Below are 26,281 nucleotides of genomic sequence, written 5' to 3' on the forward strand. Positions count from 1 at the left end.
GCTCTTATTCCTCCTTTCTCACCTAGCCCCCATGTTTTTCTATCTGCTTATATCATAAGAGTATAAATGGGGGCAGCTGGGTAGCTCAGTGGATTGAGAGCCAGGCCTAGAGATGGGGTGGGGGGGGTCCTAGGTTCAAATCTGACCTCAGACACTTCCCAGCTGTGTGACTCTGGGCAAGTCACTTGACCCCCATTGCCCAGCCCTTACTACTCTTCTGCCTTGGGACTAATACACAGTATTGATTCTAAGACAGAAGGTAAAGGTTTTATTAAAAAAAAAAAAAAGAATCTAAATGTCAGACTGAGTCAAAACCATGGTCCTTCTGAGTATTTTGTTTCAAACAATATTATCCTTTTGTGTAAGGATATGTAATATCTTATTCAAAAGGCCAGCTGCTCAAAATACCTTCCCCCCCCTTAATAATATCTATCTCATCTTTTTTTTTTTTTAAAGCAAAACAACTAAATCTGTGGTTTTATTTGTAGAGGGAACTGTGCAGATGGAAAATTTGCGACACCTGAGCTACATTCCCAGCATCCTTTTAAGTTACTTCCTCATTTTATGTAAGGATGCTTGGGAGATAAATTTGGCTGAGACCCGTCCTGCAGGGCTCTTTTTTTTCCTGGAGCTTGTGCTTTTGGTAAAGTGCTGCTGGTGTGAGTCTCTGGCTCTCTTTGCTCTGCTCACTTGACTGAAAGAACCTTTTTTTTTCTTTCCCCTCTTTTTTTTTTTTTTAAAACCCTTACCTTCTGTCTTGGAGTCAATACTGTGTATTGGCTCCAAGGCAGAAGAGTGGTAAGGGCTAGGCAATGGGGGTCAAGTGACTTGCCCAGGGTCACACAGCTGGGAAGTGGCTGAGGCCAGATTTGAACCTAGGACCTCCCATCTCTAGGGCTAGCTCTCAATCCACTGAGCTACCCAGCTGCCCCCTCCCCTCTTAATTATTATTAAAATTCATACAGAACTCAGCCTGAACCATCACTTGTGATAATAAATTGTATATGTATACTTTTGCTACACATTTTTGTGTCCAAAGTACTTTTTATTTGTCCTGCAATGTCTAGCTTCTGGAATGTGGGAAACAAATCTATGTTTGCTCTGTTCACACTTAGGGGCAGCTGGGTGGTGCAGTAGATAGAGCACCAGGAAGATCTGATTTCAGATCCAATCTCAGACACTTCCTAGCTGTTAAGGTTAAAACAAACAAACAAATTAACCTCTGTTTGCCTTAGTTTCCACATCTGCAAAATGTACAGTCATGCTGATTTTTTTCTCTTCTATTTCTATTTTTTCCCCTAAAAGTATTTTTGTCATATGGGATTGCTCTCTGAGGGGAAAGGGGAGGAATAGAGGGGGACATTTAGGTGATAAAAATAAGCAAGATATAGTAGATAGAGCCTATTTGGGTGGTGTCAGTGAGACCAGAGAGGAGAGAAGGGATATGTGTACAGGAAAGACCAAATTAATCTGATTTGGTAACTGACAAGTTACTTAGTAACTTGTTTTGATCAACCAGAGGTAGTACTTCCTCTCCTTGGCTCTAGCCTGCCTTTTACCCCATTGAGAGGGCCCAAGAAGAAGCTGGCATCACAGGTGGTGCTCTTCTCCAAACTTCTCTTTACTTTTGTTTGGTTCTTCCCCCTCAGGCTCTTCCATGCCAATGCACAGGTCAATTCTCCATCTTCCAGCCAGCTGGGCAGAGATAGAAATGGTTGCTTGTGCCAATTGTATGAATAGGTAGTCTTCAGCTGTAATCCTTTTTGTAAAATATAAGACCACTGGGCCATACCATCTCTCCTTCCAATATGCTCTCAACATCCTGGGCATTGGTTGCCTTCTGACCTACCAGTTGCAGTCTAACGACTCCCAAGCCTTGCCATCTACCCTCCAACTATACTTTTAGGACTACTGGTCCCTTCTGTGGGCCTATGTCTGATCCCTTCTGTGTATTGTCTTCCCCAGTTCCATTGTGAGCTTCTTGAGAGCAGGAACAGGTTTACTTTTCTGTTTTGTATTGTTAGTGGTTAAGACAGTGCTTGGTACAGAGTAAACACTTAAATGTTTTTTTCATTCATTATGAAGTGGCAGTTACCCTAGTTTCTCAAAAGTTATGTCAGAGGTTCTAATAGAAAGGCCTTTGAGTATTACAGCCCACAGAGTTTGTGTTTTGTGGACCAGCCTAGCCGAATTTCAAGAAACAATTTACCCTAGTAGACAGTAGGGAGCTACTAAAGTTTGAGTAGAAAAGTGATGGTTTACACAGTGCTAACAGAAAGGTGATCAATTTGAAATTTTTTTGCCAAAGTGACACCTTATATAGTGGAATTATGAATCTACATTGGTGGAAAGAATACTCACACAAGAAAAATCACATGTTCTTGAAATATTGAAGAGATCTAATTGTTACGAAGTTTATAGGTGAAATTGAAATTTGTCTCTGTAATTTTTGCTTATCCATCCTACTTCTGCTTTCTGAGTTTAATTTTGATGTAGTGGGGAAAGTGCACTGGTCTGGGAGTTCCAGAGCAGCAACAACTGTCTAGTGATTTATTCTTTTGAATGTCCTCTCCTATGGACCTTGGTTTCTTCATCTATAAAATTAGTGAATTGAACTTATCATTAAGTTCCCTATTGCCCTGAAATTTTATCATTGTCATTTCTACATAGCCCTCCAACCATATATTTGAAGACAATAATCATGTCTCTTCTGCCTGCCCTCTAAGGGCTTTCCTTTGGGCTAAATTTTAACTTCTTTTGCTAGTAGGTCAGCTGCTTCACTTCATACTATATTTGGACAGGTCATATATTAAATGATGCATATTTATGGAGGTGTTTGATATGACCTTCCCTTTCTACTGTGTTGTCCTAAAGGGAAGATCTCTTTCTGATCCTGTCTAGAGATCTTTCATTAGATAATGAAGAACATCATCTCTAGCCTACTGTATTCTACCCTAATTTTAATGGAAGGTAAGTTAGTGGAATTTTACTCCTTTAAGATTTATTAGATGCTTAGTATTGGTCCTTTTTGTTTATATCCTTTTGGGCTAGAGATCAGAAAGCAGATAATACTAGAGACAGCTCTGTTGGATCTAATTCCTTTGTCTGAAAAGACCTTTTGTGGAAGGTCCAATGTAATTCTTGAGCTGAAATGGATTTGCAGTGGTGATAACTAAAATAAACTAGCATCTGTTAGGATGCTACCTAGAGGCAACAAAATGTAGGATGACCTGTTGAGTTCTTTGCCAGCCTCATGAAGCTATCTGTTTCAGGATGGTTTACTTAACTATGTTTCTGTGTTTGCTCTATCAATGGGGGAAAATTTGTTCTTCTCTATCTTTTGGTAATTAGAGGTATGATAAAATCTCAGAAATTTGGATCAAGTGAGGAAAAAGGCAATCTTAATAGCAACTGTTTTATAAAACTCATTTATTACTTTGCATTTGACAGAGTCCAAAGAAATAAATATGAATGAGGCTAACAAAACATTATCAGGCTGTTTTGCTAGATTGAGGTCTTTTTATCTGCTTTAATGAATAAGGGATGTACAACTAACATTGTATTACAATAATAATAGCTCACAAACACCACTTACGAAGATCTCATTTGATTCTTGTAGGTTAAGAATAGTGCAGTATGAACTCCATCTTACAAATAAAGAAACTGAAAAGCAGAAGGGTTAATTGACCTCAGGGTTATACAGCTAATTAAGTGTCAAACAGAGACTCCAACCTTGGTTCTTGGATTCCAACTTCAGTACACTTTCCACTATACCTCATTGCCTCTTAGATATGTCATTTCTTGTGGAATAACTATATTGAACATTTCCCTTTTTTTACTTATTTATTTTTAAACTCTTGCTTTCATCTTAGAATCAATACTAAGTATTGTTTTCAAGATAGAGGAGCGGTAAGGACTAGGCAATTGGTAAGTCACTTGCCCAGGGTCTTGTAAGACACCTGGGAAGTGCCTGAGGCCACATTTGAATCCAGGACCTCATGAACATTTCCATTCTTCAACTCTCCCACCCCCTCCACACACACAAAAAAGATTGTTTGTACCATTAATTTTCTGAGTTTACTCTGGGATATCTCCTTTCAGGATTTGTTACACTAGTCTTTTGGCTTTCTACTTGTCTGGTCTGCCTGCTCCTTCTTGGTCTCCTTTGCTGGTTAATATTCCATATTATGTTCTCTAACTGTGACTTGTTTCCTGTAAACTCTCCTCAGATGACATCTTCTATATGAAGCCTTCCATGAACCTCTCCTTAACTTTAAAAAAAAAGCATATTTTGTACGTACTGTTGTCCCCCTCAGTAGAATGTAAACTCATTGAGGACAGGGATCTGTTTCATTTTTGTCTTTGTAACTTGGTGTGTCTGTAGTATTTTGGGGATGACTAGCACCTGGCATGAGAGCTGAACCAAATTCAGAGAGTTGACTTAAATTTTCATTTTGAGTACTGCCACCTCAGAAATGTCAGATCAATACAAATCAGGTCTTGATTTATTGTTGTATTGGTTGTCTAGACTTGCTGTTTAAACTTAAATGTTTAAATAGACATCCCTTCCCCTCCATCACCTGTCTGTTAAACATTTACCAGCACTCCACTGAATGTTGACAAAATAGAGCATGGTTAATGGAGGGGGAGTGAGGTAATTTAAAAATTGGTCCCTATATAAAGTAAGTGCTTAACATTGCATATTGTATTATGGAATATATGGGGTGTTCAAGGAGGACTAACATCTCTGGTATAAGGGCTTGCCAAATCCTTTTCAGGGCTACTTATCCATCTGCTTTTGGTGTCCACCTGTCACCCAATTCTCATTCTAAGAAGCTATAGCATATACAGTGGCCATATCCTGATAAAATAGTCTTAGAAAAGGAACTAAACCAGGTTAAGGGTAACTAACAGGTTGTAAACCTCTGGGTTAGGGGACTGTCTGCCCTAATTTGCTGGGGGAATGAGTGGACAAGAACAGTTTGTTCCAGTGGCAATGATGGTGGAAGAAACAGGGGCTGTGGAACATCTACATCTTGGTCAGACATCAAAGAAGCCATGGTCACCTACTACATCCTGGGTCATCTCCAGTCTTCCTGACTTTTGTCTTTCCACTGGACTTGTTGGCTGTAGGAGAGAGCGTGAGACTGACAACTTCATGCAACTCTGCCTTATTTGAATCTAGTTGACAAGCAAGTCAATATATCATTCTGTGATGTCATTGTCCTCTTCCAAAATAAGAGACAAACAACATCCGGGCACATAGTAGGTGTTTGATAAATGCTTGTTGGCAGATAGAAGTGAAGTGTGGCTTAGAATTAGTCAGAGAATACAAAGGCAGACTTGAACCCAAGAAATCTGAGTTAATAATTCAAATGAATGGAGTCCAAAGTACTGATGTTTGCTATCCAAAATAGAAGAATTTTAATGAAAAATATTGGTCAGGAAAAGGAATCAATTCCCAAGTATAGCAAGTTCTCACAACCTTAGCCATAACAAAGATATTCTTGTAGTTAAAAACAATTTAAAACATTTTCTCCTGGGTCAATACCTCTCATAAAGCCCATGCACTTTACCTCAGAGGGGGGGAGGGAGTGTTGCACTCATACTCTTCTATGAGCAAATGTGTGTAAAATAAGACTGCAGATTTAGAAGCAGTAGGATATATGACCATAGAAGTGACAGCTGGCAGCAGAGGAAGGGACAAAACTATAAAAAGCTTACAGAAGAGTTGTAAAAGCATGAGGGGTGGGGGTGGGAAGGGATGTAGGAGTAAATAGCTTGACACACCTCAATGCAGTATGGTCATTGTTTTTCTAATGATGATCCTGACTCATCAAGTAAAGTTTAATTTATGTTTACTATGCTTTATTTAAGAAAGGAACATTTGTAATATGTTTTGAAAATATGTCTATGAAAAATGGCTAAATAAAACTGTTGAGTGTTTAAAGGGCTAAGTTTCCATTATCTGGGAAAGATTTGTAAGTAGAGCTCTTTATTTGACTATGGTTTATACTCTTTAAGTGTTCCAAAAAGTGGAAAGAATAGATTTCTCATCTTTGGAGTAATAACTAGTTACTATTAAAACTCAAATATTTGGATTAATTTGGGAGAAAGTTAATCTAAGTTATTTTTTAAAGCATATTTATAGTTTGGGGTTTGATACAGCCCAAATCAATCAATTTTGAACCAGACTTACAGTGTCACCCAGAGGTTTTTATTTGGCAGGTAAAAGTTCTTGTACTCATTTTAATGAATAATGAAAAGATGTACAGTTAATGTTAATTATATTAATAGCTCATACTTAAGTCCTGCTAAAGGGTTTGTTTTCAGAGTGTTTTATAATTTGTTCCTTGCAACAAATTTTTGAGATAAGCGGTAGAAGTATTGTTATTCCTTTTTTATGAATGAGAAAAGGAACTCCGAGGTTAAGTGATTTATCCAAGGCCACACAACTGGTAAATAGCATAGCTGGAACCCTTGTTTCTTTGTATTTGACTGTTTTTAGAAGTTTTGAATTCTAGTTCTATGAACAAGGAGCTGTGCATTCTAAATGTAACTTAATATTTAAATATTGTTTTGTTGGAAAGTTAGTCCTACATTGCACCAGGTAGAGCTTTCTTGCTTATTTCTTATAGGCTGCCAGCCCCTTTTTTGCCCCTTTGCTAAACATCCACTTCTAGTACACTATTAGTTTTGCTAGAACCCTGTGGAACTTGCTTTCTTCAAAAATCTCATCCTACTTCCAAAACTGAAAAACCTTAACAAGATATTTTATAAAATCTTTCAAGTGGTTAAGGATAACATTTAAACATAGCTAAATATTTGAATATCTGTATTCCCATGTTAGGATCCCCCATAAACTGTCTTCTTTTTTTTAACCTGTCTCTTCCTCAAGAGTCTATTTTGCTTCTGAGCACTGCTTCCCCTAATTTACCCTTTCTCTTATCTTTCCTTCTCCTCTCACTTCTGCCTCTTTTCTCTTGGTCTTTATCCCTTCTACTTTCCTAATGGGTAAGATAAATTTCTGTATCCAATTATGTGTATGGTGGGTGTATAAACATACATATATATATATATATATTTTTTTTTTCTTCTAGAACCCATCCAGATGGTTGTAATCCTAGCTCTTTTGCATTTTGGAATATCATTCCAAACTCTCCTCTCCTTTACTGTGGTAGCTCCTAAATCTTGTGTGATTCTAACTGGGGCTCCATGGTATTTGAATTTAAAAAAAGATTATTTATTTATTTATTTGAAAGTATTTTTCCATGGTTACATGATTCTTTTTTTCCCTCCCCCTGCCTGGAACCAACAAGCAATTCCCCTGGGTTATACATGTATTATCACTCAATACCCATTTCCATATCATTCATTTTTGTAATAGAGTAATAATTTTTGTAATAGAGTAATAAACAAGTATATGTGGGTTTTTTTTTTCTTTCTGAGTTTCTACTTCCATAGTTCTTTCTGTCAATGTGGATTGCATTCTTTCTCATAAGTCCCTCAGGGTTGTCCTGGATCATTGCATTGCTATTAGTAGCAAAGTCAATTACGTTTGATCATTCCACTGTGTACAATGTTCTCCTGGTTCTCATTATTTTGCTCTGCATCAGTTCATGGAAGTCTTTCCAATTCATAAAGAAGTCCTCCAGTTCACTATCACTATCATATATCACAATTTGTTCGGCCATTCTCCAATCGATATACACCCTCACAGTTTCCAGTTTTTTTACCACTACAAAGAGTGTGTCTATGAATATTTTTGTACAAACATTTTTCATTATTATCTCTTTGGGATACAAACCCAGTAGTGATATTGCTGGATCAAAGGGCATACATTCTTTTAAAGCCCTTTGAACATATTCCAAATTACCTTCCAGAATGGTTGGATCAGTTTACAACTCCACCAGCAATGCATTAATATCGCAATTTTGCCACATCCCCTTCACCAATTATTGTTTTCCTTTATTATATTGGCCAATTGGCATTGTGAAATGGTACCTCAGAGTTGTTTTGATTTGCATTTCTCTAAATTGGTGGGATTTAGAACACTTTTTCATGTGATTATTGATAGTTTTGATTTCTGCATCTGAAAACTGCCTATTCATATCCCTTGACCACTTATCAATCATTGAATTATTTTTTTTCTGTTCATTTACAATATTTTTTCATTGACCCAGGAGCTCTGGAATTTGGATAGAGTATTCTTGAGAGTTTTTGTTTTAAGATTTCTTTTAGGAGTTTGATTCTTTCCATTTCTACTTTGCCCTCTGACCAGTTTCCCTTTGCTTGAAATATGATGTCTGAGCTCTTTTTTTGTTCATGGATTTCAGCTAGGTCAATAATTCTTTTTTTTTCTAACCACTTTTTTTTGTCTTTAGACTCCGTATTGATTATCAAATCCAGTGCAGAAGAGTGGTAAGAGCTAGGTATGAAATTAAGTGACTTGCCCAGGGCCACATAGAAAGTGTCTGTCTCTAGGCCTGGCTCTGTATTCACTGAGCCATCTAGTTGCCCTTGTTTTATTATTCCTTGCCTTATGGAGACATTAGCTTCTACTTGACTAAGTCTTAATTTTGGGGGAATTATTTTCTTCAGTGAGATTTTTGTACCTTTTACCATTTGGCCAATTCTGATTTTTAAGGAGTTATTTTATTAAGTATTTTTTTCATATATGTCCTCTTACCAAGTTACCAATTCTCTTTTCATAGTTTTATTGCATAGTTCTGATTTCTTTTCTCATTTTTTCCTTTACCACTCTTATTTAATTTTTAAAATCACTTTTTTGCTTTTTGGAAAAAAAAACAATTTTTTACTCTTCTAGGAATTCTTGGTGACTTAATTCATTTTGCATTTTTCTCTGAGACTGCTTGTAGATGTTTTCAAGTCATTGTCTCCTGAGTTTGTGACTTGAACTTCTCTGTCATCCTAGTAACTTTTTATGGTCAGGTTTTTTCTCTTGTTGCTTGCTCATTTTTTGGACTTTATTTTAGGGAGTTGGGTTCTGCTCTTCTTTGGTGGGGGGGGGGGGGGTGTGACTAGCCTGAGCTGTCTTTTATGTTCTGCTTTCACTGCTCAGTCTGATAGCCTGTTAATTTTCAGTGCTTCCATTATGGTGTGGGTCTGGAAAGCAGTCCCCTGGTCGGTGTTCTGCAGTCCTTACTCTCTCATGACTACCCCTTTTCTCCCCAGAAATTATGCCCCTAAACTGGGTAAGAGGGAATAGATCTGATAGATGGCACCCATTTCTGCTCTCTGTGCTAATGTCTTTCTGCCCAGGTGTTCCATTCCCTTACTGGTCTTGGGCACTAGGTGCTCTCTGTCACTGTTACTATTGTTAAAACTCAGTGCTACCACTGTTGCTATATTGTAGTCCTAACCAGCCCCCACCCCATTTTCTGCATATTGCATTATCTATTTTCCTAAGCTTCCTTCAGCTAGAAAAATTACTCAATTCACTATGACTTTTTTCTTGATTTTCTTGCTCAGAATTTGGTTCCACATACCTTCTGACATTGAGCCAGCATGCCCCCATCATCAGATAGACTGCAGCCCATCCACTGAACGTTGTTTTTAGATTTCTTCTTAATGAGGTGGATGCCTTCCAGCACATTGATGATATCATAAATCCTCCTCTTTTGCACCTTAAGCACTTCGGCTGACTTGTTCAAATCCAAGACCCCATCTGGGGATTGGCTCAATAGCTGAATGAACTTCTTGGTGAGCAGACCAAGTGACGTATCATACCGTGTTTTTTCTGAGGGAGATTTTGGAGTTTTTGGACTATCTGGGCTTCTTACTGCAGCTCTTCCTTTGCCTTTGGGGGTTTTTAGACCATCTGAGAGAAACTGATGACCACTTTCTCCTAGCTCCAGCCTTCGCTTTGCATTGTGAAAGAAGTTTTGGGAGAATGGAGGCAAAATTTGTCCTTTTCACTTTTGTCATCTTGACTGTCCCTCTCATAGGCTGTCAAGATATGATACCATTTAGAGTCAGATTATCCAAGGAAGACTGAACTTTTTCTTCTTTTTCCTCCCTTCTGCTACCCATGTTTTGATTATAGTACTTACCCTGAGTTCACTTGGGACATGGCAAGAGAGAAGTTTAAGTTAGGCAGTTTGGTCATCTGTTAGCCCCTTTGATAAAAAGTTTGGTGGGGAGGGAGGTAAAGCAAATGGTTAACATAAATTTTTGTGTTTTTATATATTTTAATTTTCCATACTGGCCTCCTTACCCCATTATCAATGTGAGCAGATCAATACCCTGGGTCAAATACTTTGTTAGGCCTTCAGATTATAAATATAAAAGTGAGACAATCTTTATCTTTGAGGAATTTACATTAGGCTACTATTTCTTGACCTTCTTGGCCATATCTCTCTTAAATAATTTTAATAGAGATTATGCTCCTCATTAGGTCATGCTTTTTTTCTTCTTTGTTCCTTTTCCATTTCTTGTTCTCTCTGAAGTTGTAGATTTACTTGCTAAACCACAGATCTTCTTTTCCTTATTTTTTATTTCCAGGGAAACTATGCAGTAGATTCTGTCTCTTATCTTCTAACTTGTTTCCTTTCTGGTTCTGTGCATCTTTCCTGGACTGAATATCAGTGACTCAAAAACCCCTAACCTCAACCACTGATTACTCCTTCTCAATGAAAATTTTGTTAGATTTGAGCCCTATGACTATAATGAAAGAACTTAATTATGGTTAATTTTCTCGTTATAGAAGTTTAGAACTGAGAGATCACAGAATTTATAACTGAAGGGACCTTGGAGGTCATGGAGTTCAGCCCTCCCATTTAAAAAAACTGTAATACTTTGTTGGATCAATGATCTCATTGATGCATTTCTTTTAGTGATACGCAGCCCACCCTTGCCTGGTCAGATTGTGTAATTTCAATTCTCATCCTCCCATAAATTCATTTTGTGAGGTTCACTCTGTATTAGGGACCCTCTCTTTCTATCCACATTAGAACATATGGGCTATTCATCAGTTGTTTCTTTTTCTTGCTATGTGACTCAGTCTATTTTTTCTTTCTGGTCACATTTTTCTTTTGGCATCCTTTATACCACTTCTGCATAATTCATCATTTGTAATGTGTCAACCCAAACTGTTCATGTCCACCATGTGCCATTTCATTGCCTTTTTAGTAATCCTCCATTTCAAATTTTTGGAGATTAGTATTTCATGACCTGTAGCCATACAACATCATTGGAAGTACAGAAAAAAAGTTGATGTTACAAAGATGAACCATTGTTTCAGGAAAAAGTAGTGGACAATTTCTCCAAAACATTCCAGCCCATCTTTCTGTTTGGTTCTGGGCCTAGCTGTTTGTCTCTATGCATTGTATGACTCAAGTACATATATATTGATGGGCATTTTTTATCTACTTAGTTTTTCTGTTGTGATAGTTAATGCTTGTTCTTTTGAATGATTATAGTTCTTATTTAGGAGGCTTTGCAATATTGATTTAATCAACAGTGTCATTTGCAAATAACTTCTAGAGTACATCTTCATCTGTGGGGAATCTTTCTTCAACTTCAACTTCTCCAGCTCTGAATTGGACTTACTTCATGAAAGTGGTGTCTATGTTTGGTGAGCATACATTTCCCTGTTTTATGCTTTGCTTATTATTAATCAGAAGTTCATCAAATAAAGTAATCCCTATCATTACATTTTTGGAAGTTTTTTATATGGTTTTGACATTAGTATTTATGGAAAAGATTTTGTTGACAGTAAACCTTGAAGATAACATTTTATTCTACCAAATCATGAGCTTTTTTATAGTCAGAAAACTGGTGTAATGCAGCCTTTATTTTTAGTCTTACCTTTATGTGATCATAAAGATTGGTTTGCTGGAGCATATTGTTGTGAAAACCTACCTATTCCAACAGTATGTGTATAAATTATTCTCAAAAATTTTTTCATATATATTGGTAAGTAGTTGAATGAGTTGGTAGTTTTTTCATATTCCTAGTCACTTAATTTTAGTAATGATAATGTTTTAGTTTTTTTTTCCCAAGTGAATCATATTGAAAATCAGTCCTTTAGAACTCTAGCATGCTGATACTTATTCAGCTATTTTCACCATGTTTATTTTCTTGGTGCCATTTCTACTTCCTCTGCCAGGACACTTAGGATTGTGATCTTAAGGCCAAATATCATGGCTCCTCTGTTTTCAGTGGTGAAAAGCATCTGTTTTTTGGTTGTTTTTTTTTTTAACTGGGTGGGGCAGAGGCAGTTAGGTGGTTCATTTGATTGAGAGCCAGGCCTAGAGAGAGGAGGTTCTGGATTCAAATATGGCCTTAGATACTTCCTAGCTGTGTGCCTGGGCAAGTCACTTAACCCCCATTGCCTAACCCTTGGAAACCAATGCACAGTATTGATTCTAAGATGGTAAGCAAGGTTAAAAGATAAAAACAACAAAACTTTACAGATCTTTTTGTTATACTTCTAGTTTTATCCTTAAGTACCCATAGCTTTTGGTTAGTTGGATCTCCTGCTATATTTCTTTTAAATTTGCCTTTCCCATCCATTACCTCTTGCTGTTTTATGAGGTGATTCTGCTCGTAATCTTCAACCACATTTTTTCAAGAGATTTTACAAACGAATTTATATTCTAAACCAATATTGTTCTTGGCTGCCATTGCTTTTTGGCAGAGAGATCACGTGTTGGATAGCTGAGGTAGTTCTAGGGCTTTTTTTGGTCTCTTTGTTATGATAATTGGTTAAATTTCTTTCTTTTTAAAATCAAGATTTATTGATACCTTTTGTTTTTATAGTCATATTTATTTCTGAATATAATATCCTCCTGAGATTGAACTAGCTCCCATTAAAAATAAAAAGTTAAGAAAAGCAACTAACACAGTGATTATATGCTATATTCTGCCCAACTCGTTCCCCATCTCTCTAGCAAAAGGAGAGGGGAAAAATAAGCATTTAGATAATGCCTAGATAATGTGCCATGCATTATACTGAATACTTTTCACAATATTTCATAATAATATTGGGAGGGCAATGCATCAGTTAAGCTTCTTTTATGAAATTGTTACAATTAGTGTTGATAGCCTTTCTTCCATCCATTTTCTATTATTGGGCATCATAAGCTTGTTTAAGGCTCATTAGAGTTTTAAAATTGTATGTCAACTCTTTCTTATTTTTATCCTGGTTTTGTATTAGTTTTTGATCTTTGACAAATCATGCAGCTAATTCAGGAATGATTCTACATCAGTAATGAAGTTGTTTCTTTTCTGTTAAAATTAGTCATTTTCATTTCTTATGTTTTTATGTGGTGCTTACTGTTTCCAGTATTCCTAAATTTTTTTTCCTAAGAAAATTTTTATGACACAAAGACTTGTTGATTGAGACTTCTGGTTGGTAATCTTCAAATCCTTGGCCTTTCTTATTTCTTATTCCTGAACCACATTTTACAGTATATTTTCCATACCATCCTTTCCTTTGCCTGTGTTTCAATTGAAATCCAAGTGTCAAAATATATGTTGATTTAATTTGAGGGGGTCTTATCAAATTCTTCATAGAAATTTTTTACCTTCTCATTATTCCATCAAGTATATATAAGCTGCAGTTATTTTCATGGCACTCTTTTTATATATAATTATTATGAGAACTGCAACATGAAGTGATCAAATATCCCATGAAATGATGTTTCTTGTTGTCTTTGGATGCATGATAAAACCAACAGGGATAGGCATACCCATGATCTTGCCATCATCCACAGTGGTACCAAAGACTCTGAAATTCCTTTATCTGACTAGAACCTCTGATGTTGTTTATTGTGCCTTATGCCTTATTCCTCTTCAGGAAAACTGGGATTCTTTATCTTTATTGAGACCTACAATTCCTCTCTCTATTAGTACTGTTAAAAGCCATCCCATCCACCTTGGTTTCAATCGTTTCCAGCATTTTAGTTTATCAGTTCAACTCTACTTTATTCTCCCATCCCTTGTTCACCTGTATTATCTCAGGTCATATATTGCCACACCACAATCCTGGATTGTTCTTAACTTCTAGTTCTCCTCTCCATTTGAGCTGGAGTCATTCAACCATGCTAACTATTCCATTACAGATTTATCATCTAATCTCAACTGGTTGCTCACTACAGCAAGACAATCTTAATTCAATTGCTTGTCTGTCCCACTCACCACAGCAACTCTTCCATACTTTCTTTTCTCTCCCCACCCTCACAGTTGTGACAAGGAAATCAGGAAGTTGTGACAAGGAAGGATCTTACTATGTACTTTATTTTGCCATGAACTTCCTCTTTTCCCCTTCTCTATATCTTACAACACTTTGATATCATCTCTCATTGATTCCAGTCTCTGCTGAAGAATTGGACCAAATTTTTGCCAAAGCTAACTCCTTCTCCATGATCCTTTCATCCCATCCCTATCTATCTTCTGTAGCAGATTTCCCCCATTGTCATCTCCCTCTCCAAACTCCAATCTCCCAATCTCTCTCCCCCTTCTCAGACAGACTACTTGAAAAAGCCATCTATACTTGATGGTTCTACTATCTTTCACTCTTTTCTAAATCATCTGTAATCTAGCTTTTCATTCCACTCAATTGAAGCTACTCTTTCCAAAATTGCCATGAGCTCTTCAATGCCAAATCTAATGACTCCTCCCCCCCCAGTTTTCATCCTTTTTGACACTGCCTGCAACATTTAACAGAATTGATCACCTCACTTCTTTTATACTCTTCCTTATCTGAATTTTTGTAATTATTAGTTCTCCTTTTATTTGCCAGACTACAATCTCAGTCATTGCTACAACATACCCCCTAACTTTTATTGTATTCCAAGATTCTGTCTTTGGCCTTTTCCTTGTCTTTCTTTTAATACTTTTTCTTAATAACCTCATCAACCACAATGGCATAATTGTTTCAGTAGTGATGATTCTCTTAGTGTTATATATCCAGCTCTGAGCTCTCTCCTGAGCTTATTATGGAGTTTACCAGCTGCCCATTGGACATTTCAATCTGGGTCATAGACATCTTAAAGTAAACATTTCTAAAATAGAAGTTTATCTTTCCTCTTAAACCTACTTCTCCTCCAGACTTCATTATTTCTGCTGAGCTCACTATCTATCATCCTTCCAGTTATACAGGGTCATTCCTGAGACCTGGTTCTTACTCCATATAACCAATAATATCTTTTTGTTTCTATCTTAACAATATTCCTTGCATTCATTCCCTTTGCTCTATTCACACAGACACCATCTTAGTTTAGGTCCTAATCATCTCTTGCCTAGATCTTACAATAGCTTTCTAATTGGTCTCAAGCCTCAAGACTCTTTCCATTCCAATCTATTCTCCACATAGCAGTTTTCCTAAAGTGTAGATCTGACCATGATATTCCCCAGCACAATAAACTCCAGTGGTTTTCTATTACCTCTAGGATCAAATATAGTCTTCTCTGTTTGGCATTTAAAACTCTTTTCAACTTGACCCTTATTTCATATCATTCCACGTCTATTCCAGTCCAGCCAGAACTATTTTCCTCATTTGTTGTTCTTCAGACATGGAATCTCATATTTCCCTTTGTACTAGCTGCCCTCTTTACCCTCTTCAACTCTACACCTAAGCTTTTAACTTCCATCAAGGTTCAGCTCAAACATCACTTTTTCTTTTTTTTTTTTTACTCTAAAAACCCTTACCTTCTGTATTAGAATCAATATTGTGTATTGGTTCCAAGGTAGAAGAACAGTAAAGGCTAGGCAATTGGGGTTTAAGTGACTTACCCTGGTTCACACAGCTAGGAAGTGTCTGGGACAGATTTGAACTGAGAACCTCCTCCTGTCTCTAGGCCTGTCACTCTTATCTACTGAGCCACCGAGTTTCACCTTTTATCACATTTTACTTGAAGCCTTTTTCTGATTCTCCAGCTGATAGTGCCTTGCCCCAAGTTATTCTCTATTATTTTTTATATCTATATATGTACGTTTTTTCTTCTTGCTAGATTATAAACTCCTTAAGGGCAAGGATTTTTTTATTTTGGTCTTTGTATTCCTCAGGGTTTAGTATCATATACCAGGTATATAGTAGTTTTTTCTTTTTTTTTTTTAAACCCTTACCTTCCATCTTAGAATCAATATTGTGTATTGGTTCTAAGGCCGAAGAGTGGTAAGGGCTAGGCAGGCTCTCAATCCACTGAGCCACCCAGCTGCCCTCAATATGGTAGTTTCTTAATAATTGTTTGTTAATGGATTGGATTTTGTCATCTTTTGTATTTGCCTCTTCAAAGAGAACCTGTGAGCCAGTCCTCCATTACTTGAAGTTTCCTCTATCTAATAGTTTAATTGATTAAAACATTTTTTTTAATCATTGTCTTTTGTTTTTAGATCAGTAATTTTTGGCAGGGAACAATTGCCCCTGATGACAAAGAATAGCAGTTGAGCAAAAATATCTGATTGAGTGAACACTTCTCTTCTGGCAATGTGTATCCTAGCAGTTCTCTACCACTCTGCTATATTTCATTCTGTAAAGGCCAGAATGTAAAGGGTTAAAATTAAAGGGTTGGACTAAATGATTTAAGAGTATGGTCGCCAGGAATTATTACTCAATTCCAAATGATTTTTTTAATGGTAGTTTATTTACAAAAGGAGAAAGGTGAAAGTAAGGAATTAGGGAGAGGATAGGGTAAGATATCTAACCTAACACACTAAGCATTTTTTTTTTTAACCCTTGGAATCAATCAAGACAGAAGAGTGGTAAGGGCTAGGCAATGGGGGTTAAGTGACTTGCCCAGGGTCACACAGCTGGGAAGTGTCTGAGGTCAGATTTGAACCCAGGACCTCCTGTCTCTAGACCTGGCTCTCAATCCACTGAGCTACCCAGCTGCCCCCTATAACTACTTTTTAAAGAGGCTTCTTTGCCTCACTTCCTGTGCCTTCCTCTATTTTTACATGGACAAATTATAGTTTATAGTTTTCCTTAGGACTGCCCAGGAGGCAGTCGGTGATTTCTGATTTGTCACCCACTTTCACATATGTGGGTCACAGACCACCCCCACTTAAGGATAAGTGTGGTGTATATGCTTCTGGTGATTAAATCTAAAAATGGGCAGGGGAGAGTTAATCCCATCTTCACAATTCCATCCTTTGGATGGAAAGTATCTATCCTTTCCTTGAATTTGTGGCAAATAAGGAAAAGAAGTCTGGGCATTTGCTGATAGGTACTCTAGATTTTTAGTAAAGAAGAGTTCCAAGGATTCAGAGGAAAGTTAAGTAGAATCACATGGACTAAAATGTTACTGGAGAAATCGGCCTGGGATGAAATAGGGGATGTGCCTCAGAATGGAATTCCAAAGACACATGGGGAAATAATTCCACTGAAACTGAAAAACAGGATTTGTGTGAAGAGACTGATGTGGATACACAGGGATCTCACCAACCTATGTAGATTTTTAAAAGAAATTTATATGGCTTAGTCTGAGGATGAATGTAAGTTCTTGACTGGGCTCTGCAAAAACAGTATCAGGAATGCCAAAGCACAGAGCTCTTGGTGATCAGCAGAGAAATTTGGGGAAGAGTACAAAGAAGATCATTAAAGCCAGGTTAAGAGGAAAAAGAGGGCAAAAGTTGACACCCAAGCATTGGCTGCACTCTTCTTCATTCATAATTTGCTTCTGTGTTCTCTGTCAAGGAGAATGAGTAACAGTGAGATAAGTAATGAGATAGTAACAGAGCATTGTCTCCATTGAGAAGTGCCAAGTCACCTGGCCCAAATAAATGGCATCTTCAGATAAGGGCTGGCAGATGGGACTGCTGTTGTAACATTTGAAAGACCATGGGAAAGAGGAAAGGTCACACAGTTTTGGATAAAACTGCATTCCCTGATTTACAAAAAAAAGAAGAAGAAGAAGAAAGTGGAGTCTGCAGGCTGGAGGCTATTTATTTCCTGGAAAAATCCTACAATAGATTATTAAAGAGATGGTTGGCAAACATCTAGAAAGGGAAATAGTGACTTAAGAGAGCTGTGGCTTTATCAACAACAGGTCATGACAGACTAACCTTATTTCCTTTTTATGACAGGATTACTAAATTATTAGTAGATGAGGGAAATATTGTAGAGGATTTAATTTACTTAGATTTTAGTAAAAAATAAAAAAATAAACCTTTACCTTGAATATCAGTTTCAAAGCAGAAGAGCAATAAGGGCTAGACAATGGGAATTTAGTGATTTGCCCAGGGTCACATAGCTAGGATGTATCTGAGGCCATATTTGAACCCAAGACCTCCTATTTCCAGGCCTGGCTCTAATTGCTGCCCTAATGATAATAAGATTTTGTTTTGTTTCTTTAAATAATCTTATTACCTTACTGTGGAAAAGATATGTATTAGATAAGAATAAGATAAGATGGATTCAAAACTGGTTGGATGGCTAGACTTGGTGTCTATGCCAGAGTAACAGAAGGTCTTGAGTGGAGTGCTCCTGGGATCTGTGCTGGTTCCTAAACTGCTTATCATTTTTATCAGTGACTTGGAAGAAAGCACAAATGAGACTCATCATATTGGTTTGGTATATTAAGCTGGGAGGGATAGTCAACATGATGGATGACAGGACCCAAAAGGATCTTGACAGGTTAGTGCACTGGGCTATGTCTAATAAGAAGAAATTCAATAGAGATAGAAGGGGTAAAATCTTACACTTCAGTACCAAAAAATCAACATCATAAATACATGATGGGAGAGATATGGTTAGACAGGAGTTCTGAGAAAAAAAATCCGGTTGATATGACTGCTAAAAAGGCTTAATGCAAAGGTTCACAGATTTCGAGCCAGAAGAGAATTTAAAGAATAATTGAGTCAATTCATTATGCAGATGAGAAACTAAGGCACAGAGTTTAAATGACTTGTCTAGGGTCACACAGCTTTGTAAGTGTCAGAGGAAAGATTTAAACTCATGTCTTCCTGATTTCCCCCAAGTTCAGTACTTTATCCTTTATGCCATGCTTTTCCTCTAGACAATACAAACTCAGGCTAAATTAAGAGAGGCGAATGGTAGAATCTAGGACTAGAAGTGATAGTACCATTGTAATCTGCCTTGGTCAGTCCTCATTTTGATGTTCAGTTCTGTGTATGCTGATTTAAGAGTAACATTGATACCCATTGAATTAATGAAATTAGGAAGGAAGGAAGGAAATGACAAATGTCAGAGAAGTTGTGGAAAGACAAACACATAAATGTACTATCGGTGAGCCTAGCCATTCCAGAAAATAATTTGAAATTATGCCCAAGTGCCTACACTATGCTAAGCACTAGGAGTACAAAGAAAGCAAAGGATAGTGCCTGCTCTTGCTACATGAAAGCTAAGACAAGATAAATACAGTATAAAGGGGGAGATAATTAGCAAAGGGAAGACATCAAGATTACGAGGGTTTGGGAAAGTTTTCCTGTAGAAAGTGAGATTTTACCTGGGACTTTAAGAAAGCCAAGGACTGGAGATGAGGAAGATTATTTGGGATATAGGGTGTAATTGGATGACAGAATACAGAGTAGGTATTGGAGAGTAAGGTATAAGAAGACTGGGAACATGGGGGAGGGGGAGTGTGTGTTTCTATTATAAAGGGCTTGAAATGCCAAGCAGGACTTTCTATATATTTTCTATTACTAGGAAATGATAGGCAGCTACTAAAGTTTATTGAACAGGGATGACATGGTGAGACCTCTTTAGGAAGATCGTTTTGATAGCTGAATGGAGAGTGGACTGAGATTTGGGACAGGTATACCCACCAGCAGGCTGTTCTAAGTGTGAGGTGATAAAGGAACTGCATCAGGGCATGGCAGTATCAGAAGAATGAAGAAGGAATATGCAAGAGATGTTACAAAGTTAATTCATTGGGACTTGGCAACAGATTAGATATGGAGATGAGGTTAGAGATAGTGAGGAGTTGAAGATGATATTTAGGTGGATGACTTGGAGAATGTTGGTGTCCTTGACAGTAATAAAGAAATTTGGACAGAAAGAATTCAATGAGCTTGAGCATGTTGAATTTGAGATAATTATAGAACGTCTCCTTCAAGATGTGTAATAGACAGTTGGAGATGCTACAGTGTTGGAGTCTAGAGGTTAGGGGTAGATTAGTAAAATTGAGAATTATCAGCATAAAGAAGATAATTGTATTTATCTATGGGAGCCAATTCAAGATCACCAAATTAAATAATATAGAATGAGAACCCAGGAACTTGAGGGCTTGACTTGAATGAAGACTGAGAAGGAAGAGAGCTAGATGAGAGTAATGTCATGAAAACTTAGAGAAAAGAGATATGGGAAAAGGTGTTGTATTAATTACAAGACAGTAATTTTGAAGAGAATAATTTTGGTTGAATGATGAGGTCAGAAGCCAGACTATAGAGAATTAAGAGAGGGAGAAGGAAAGAAATGAAGACATTTATTGAAGATGATGGCTTTTTTTTTTTAAACCCTTACTTTTTGTCTTAGAATCAACACTGTGTATTGGTTCCAAGGCAGAAGAGCATTAAGGGCTAGGCAATGGGGGTCAAGTGACTTGTCTAAGATCACACAGCTGGGAAGTGTCTGAGGTCACATTTGAACATAGAACCTTCTGTCTCTAGGCCTAATTCTCAATTCCCTGAGGCACCCAGCTGCCCCCAGTGATGTATTTTTAATCCAGTACCACTAGTAAGCCTATTCTTCAAAGAGCACAAAGAAAGGGGAAAGGAACCTATGTGTATAAAAATAGCAGCTTTTTGGGGGAAAAGAACTAGAAAATAAATGCTTATAATTTGGAGAATGACTGATCAAATTTGTCATATACTGCTGTACTCTTAAGAGTTGATGAAAGGAATAGCTTTGGAGAAAACTGGAAAGATTTGTATAAACTGAAGTGCACAGAATTAGAAGAATTTATACAATAACAACATTGTAAAGATAACTTTGGAAAATTTAAGAATGAGATCTCATCAACATAATGACTATCCATGATTCCAAGTAATTGTTGAATCATGTTACAATGAGAGACTTTGTTTTACTTGACTATGCATATTTGCTCCTGGAGTTTCTTCTTCTTTTTTTTTTTTTAATTGGGGAGGGAAGTGGCAGGGAGAGAAAATAGATTTTTGTTAATTGGAAACAAATTGCTTTTAAAAGACATTGATAACCTAGAAAGTATTCATAGGATGGTACAGTGATCACTCACCTATTGCAGGAGTTATGTTCCAGAGACCCCGGCATTAGGTGGAAATCTGCAATGTAGCGGCATTATGTTTATTTTGTTATTTATATATATTTTAAGGCTTTGTAAACCCTTCCCATTCTCCTATAAACTTTTCCCACACTCTTACAAATACTGAGCCAATCAGGGCCCAGGACATAGAACACAGTGCTGTGGTTGGTTGCCTTTCAGTCAACAGTGTGCCATGTATAATCTCATGTTGGCAAAATTGCATAAGTCCTAGTGGCGTACTTCATTTACATTGTGTACAGTATGGTATTCATCCACAAAATCCTGCAATATAGCAAAAAAAACTCCATGCTACAGAATTATATATGTATACATACATATATATTTTTAAATCTTTGATAAGTGAACCATGATATAGTGAGGGACTGACCGTATTCAGGATGGTCAAAGGCCATGAATTCATGTCATATAAGTTAACGGGCCTGAAGATCAGGCCTGCAGAGGAGAAGCCAGGGGTTGGGGTGAGGAGAGGGTAGAAGCAGGACTTGATAGTTGAGTTAAAGCATTTGAAGGGCTATCAAGATATATGTATATATATATCAGGAATTACAGTTGTGTTTGGCCCATAAAGGAAAACTAGGAGCAGTGAGTAGAAATCACAAAAAGGTCAATTGAGCCCTGCTGTCAGGAAAAACTAACAATTGGATCTGTCCAAAAGTAGAATGGGCTGTCTTGAGAGGTTGTGGGTTCTCTCTTCATGAAATTTTTTCAGGTAGAGGCTAGATTACACAGGGGCTCTTAACTTTGATATCTCTTAGAGACTTGTGGATAGATTTCAGGGAGTTCTTGAATTCAGGGAAAAAATTACATATTTACTTAACATTTCATCCAGTTATTTAAGGACATTATTTTGAGATAGGATCCATAGGCTTCACCATTGCTAAAGAGTCATGACACAAAATGGTAAAGAATCCTTGGGTTTGTTGGATATATTATAGTAGCAATTCCTTTCAGTTATGTTATGAATTGAACTACATGTCTGCTGAGATCCCTTCTAAGTCTCCCCTACTAGAATTTAACGTCCTTAAGGCAGGCACTGTATTATATTCATCAGCATAGTGCATTCACATCCTAAGCACTAGATTTAAGTGAATATCCCAAGTTGGACATCTGGTTTCTGTTATTGGACTTAGTAATATAGAAGGGAGCATTGATTCTTGACTTGGCCTGCTTTTAGGAAGCTCTACCTGGAACTGCCTAGTTGCCTGTTATACCTTCAGATTAACTCCAGTAGTTTGCTACTCCTATTCCTCAAGGAATAGCACTAGAAGCCCACAGATCTTGGCTCCCCAGAACAGGGAGTAAGGGTGACTAAGGCAATGGGCATAAAGTGACATTTGGTTCTCTTGGGTCTGATCGCCCAAGATAAAATATATAAACATAAGTGATTTTGTGCATCCAGTATGATTTTGTTTATACTTTCTCTAATCTTTAGTACTTTGAAAGATCTATGAATTTAGTGCTGTAGCTATTCCCAGGGTACAAATCACGAATCCATTGATTCCTTACTCTTCATGATTCTCTATGGCTAAGAAAATTCATCACTTTGTCAACTTAGTGATAAACTTCTTCAAACTTGGACTGGTCCTTTGACAATAGATATAACTCATTGCTATGCTTGTCTTTGAAGACTTTCCAGTTTGGTAGGAATTGTTAGAACTTATTCTCTTTTGAACGGGGGGGGGGGGGGGGGGGGGGGAGGCTAATGTGATACCATGACTTTCTTTAGGGAAGTGCTACCATCTTAGAATCATAGATTTTTAAAATTTTAATTTATTTTTTATTATCATATTGGTCATTATTATAAGAGCACTCATATAAAACCAAAAACCATAAATACATTGATGAGAAATAGAGTATGCCTTGATTTGCATCCATCCAACTCCAACAGTTCTTTCTTTGGAGGTGGGTAGCATTCTCTGTCATACGTCTTTGAGTTGCATTGCTGAGAATAGCCAAATTTTCACAGTTGATCACTGTACCGAATTGCTGTGAACTGTGTATAATGTTCTCTTGGTTCTGTTTATTTTGTTTTGCATCAGTTCATATAGATCTTCCAAGCTTTTTCTGAAATCCTCATAATTTCTTGTAACAATAGTATTCCATCACCAACATGTACCACAATTTGTTCAGTCATTCCCCAGTTGATGGACATCCCCTCAATTTCCAGTTCTTTGCCACCACAAAAAAGAGTTGCTATAAATATTTTTGTACAACTAGGTTCTTTCCCTGCCTTTTAACATCTCTTTGGTATATAAACCCAGTAGTGGCATCAGGATCAAAGGGTATTAGTTTTATAGCTCTTTGGGCATAGTTCCAAATTACTCTCCATAATGGTTGAATCAGTTCACTTCACTTAACAATATATTAGTGTTCCAATTTTACCACATATCCAACATTTATCACTTTTCTTTACTGTCTGTCATATTGGCCAATCTGATAGGTGTGAGGTAGTACCTCAGCGTTGTTTTAATTTGCATTTCTAATCAAAAGTGATTTAGAAAATTTTTATATGATTATTGATAACTTTGATTTTTTTAATCTGAAAATTGCTTGTTCATATCCTTTGACCTATTGTCAATTGAGGAATGGCTTGTTGGAATCATAGATTTTTTTTTTAAACAGGAAGGAAATGTCAGAGGTTATCTAGTTCAGTCCTCTTATAGAGAAGGAAATGAAGGCTCAGTAAGAGGAAGTGAATTGTCTTAGACCATGTGTGAAGAGAGTGATAGTCAGGACCAAAATTCAGATTGCATAGCTAGTCAAATGCTTTTTCTGCCATAGCATGCCTTTCTGGAGAAAAATTTTCCTCGTTTTATTTCTTTGATTTCTTCCATACTCCCCCAAAACTGAATAAGGGAACTTCTTCCTTTGGGTGAACCTATTATGGGACCCATCTTGTCAAATACCATGTTTAGGTATTGTGCAATGGGTGATTGTACTTTTTGCTTTTAAGACATTCTAGAAAGGATTTACACAACCTCCAAAGGCTAATGTCAGCCACCTGTACAAACCCTCCTACCCCCTACCCCCCTTCATTGTTACTAGGATTCAGGTATGTTTGGAGAGTAGAAAGGGGAACTTAATTGTTGGCCAGGGGAACTGTAACCTTGCTTAAATGTCTGGTTGAAAGTCCTAGGCCCACCCCTTTAGCCTTAAAAAAAAAAAAAGATTGCATTTGCTGCCAAAGGGGTAGCAAGAGTCCACATAAATATCATCTTCCTCTTGGGTGGTGTGTGTGAGGTGCTTCCACTTTTGGTTCCGTGGACAGGAACCAGAGACTTTAGTTTCCATTCAGTAGCTTTTTTGGCATTTTGTTGTCCTTTGCTAGAAAAGGTAGTTCTTTGAAAGATCAAAACCTGGCAGTTGTAGACCCACAGGCATTCAGAAGCACTTACCTTTATAACTTTCTAGTGCTGATCTAACAAGTTCTGCTTTGTATGAAAATACCAGTGTTATCACAATATAACTTTCATTTAAAGTTTAAAAGAAGTTTAGTTGCCTTGAACCCATAAATGCTTGGTGTTTACCTGTGTAATTGCTGTATTTTGGTTTTAGGTATCACCAGCTTTCCCCATAATCATAATCATGAGTAGACATGTCTAATACTCCCCTGGATCTATTTCTCCTGGTAGTCTCTGGTGGATTTTGGGAAAGTTCTTGAAGTGAGAACATCTGTGGTAACCTGGATTTGCATCTTTTCTTTTAAGAGACTCTGGGGATGTAGGTGGCATGGGATTTTTATCTTGATGCAGTCTTGAGCTAATCCAATTCAATTGGAGTCCATAGGATAAAAGGAGTTTGTCTCATTAAGCCACGCCCGATTTGTCAATTCATTTTGAAGAATGAGGAAGTCATCTTTGCTCCTTTAGCTCATTAGTGTGGTAGCCAAACAGTATGTTAATCAATTTCAGTAAAATTTTTGAGAGTTGTGATCACATACATAATTGAATTAGTATTTTGCATCTTAGAAGCTAAAATGCTTTATAAATACTGGACTCTGGAAATTGAGAAATTGGGGTTCAGTATTGTTTGTTCTATTACTGATTAGTTTTGTTTCCTTTGGTCAAGTTTCTCTTCTCCAAGCTTCCAATTCTCAATTTCTTTTTCTGTCAAATGAGATTTGATCTGTAAGGTCCATTCTAATTTAACATCCTATAATTCTATGTTTATAATGTTTGTCGACCTAATATTTATCCCTGAAACACTTGTAATTGCCATAGTCATTGCCATTGGTCTTGGGGCTATCTAGAATTTGGAAAGAGCCCAATATGAACATAAGTAGGATTCTAATTATGCCAAGTACAGATTTGATCTTAAAGTAACTCCTGTTGGTAGTTTTCAGTTTGTATATGTGGGCTTATAAAAACAAGGTTAGCTCTTTTTAGTTCTTCTGTGTAAGCTTTTTCCCCTCCCCTTTAATAGGAATTCTTTAGTTCACAGACCATGGCAGAACACATTTTCAAAACAGTTCATGCAGATTTAGACATGCAATTTATTTACCCCTGCTCACCAAGAAAGTTAAAAAACCAACAGTCAGTTGGCTGCTTAGGGAAACTGATAACAGCCAGTCCTTGAGGGTGTGAAGACCAGAGAGAAAGTAGCATTCTTTGGGATGTCTCATAAAATCTTTATTGATAGTAGACAAATGGAAATGAAGAAACAAAATGTGTAAAATTCCAATAGTAGAACAGTTTTGGACATAAATTGGGTATTATTGGTAGGAGAGTGAATGCTGGATTTCAAGTTGGAAGACTCAGGTTGAAATCCTAACTTTTGTACCAACTATATTTGTGACTTTGGGCAAGTACTCAACTTTTGGGCCTTCTTGATATGTGAGAGTTTGGACCAGATGAACTTGGGAGGTTCTTTCTAGCTGAATATCCTTTCAAACCTCAAAGTACCATATAAGTGTGAGCTGCTATTATTATTATTTTGGCAGGTGGTATTCAATAAAACCTTTTTCAGAGTGAGTGGGTTGATACTACACAAACTGTTTGTGGGTAAAATCACAACAAAGATCTATGAAATATTGTTTAACATAAAAAGACATCACT

The 26,281-nt window shown here is 37.1% G+C and overlaps 1 protein-coding gene across 1 annotated transcript in view; it reads left to right on the forward strand.

Moving 5' to 3' along the window:
* The window catches only part of WASF2 (WASP family member 2), an 81,987-nt gene that overhangs the window by 16,220 nt on the left and 39,486 nt on the right, over positions 1-26,281 (forward strand). Inside the window, 1 exon segment of the mRNA XM_007491394.3 lies at positions 11,506-11,596. The gene's annotated coding sequence lies outside the window, so the exon portion shown is untranslated.

This window comes from Monodelphis domestica, chromosome 4 (assembly GCF_027887165.1).
Source record: "Monodelphis domestica isolate mMonDom1 chromosome 4, mMonDom1.pri, whole genome shotgun sequence".
NCBI lineage: Eukaryota > Metazoa > Chordata > Mammalia > Didelphimorphia > Didelphidae > Monodelphis > Monodelphis domestica.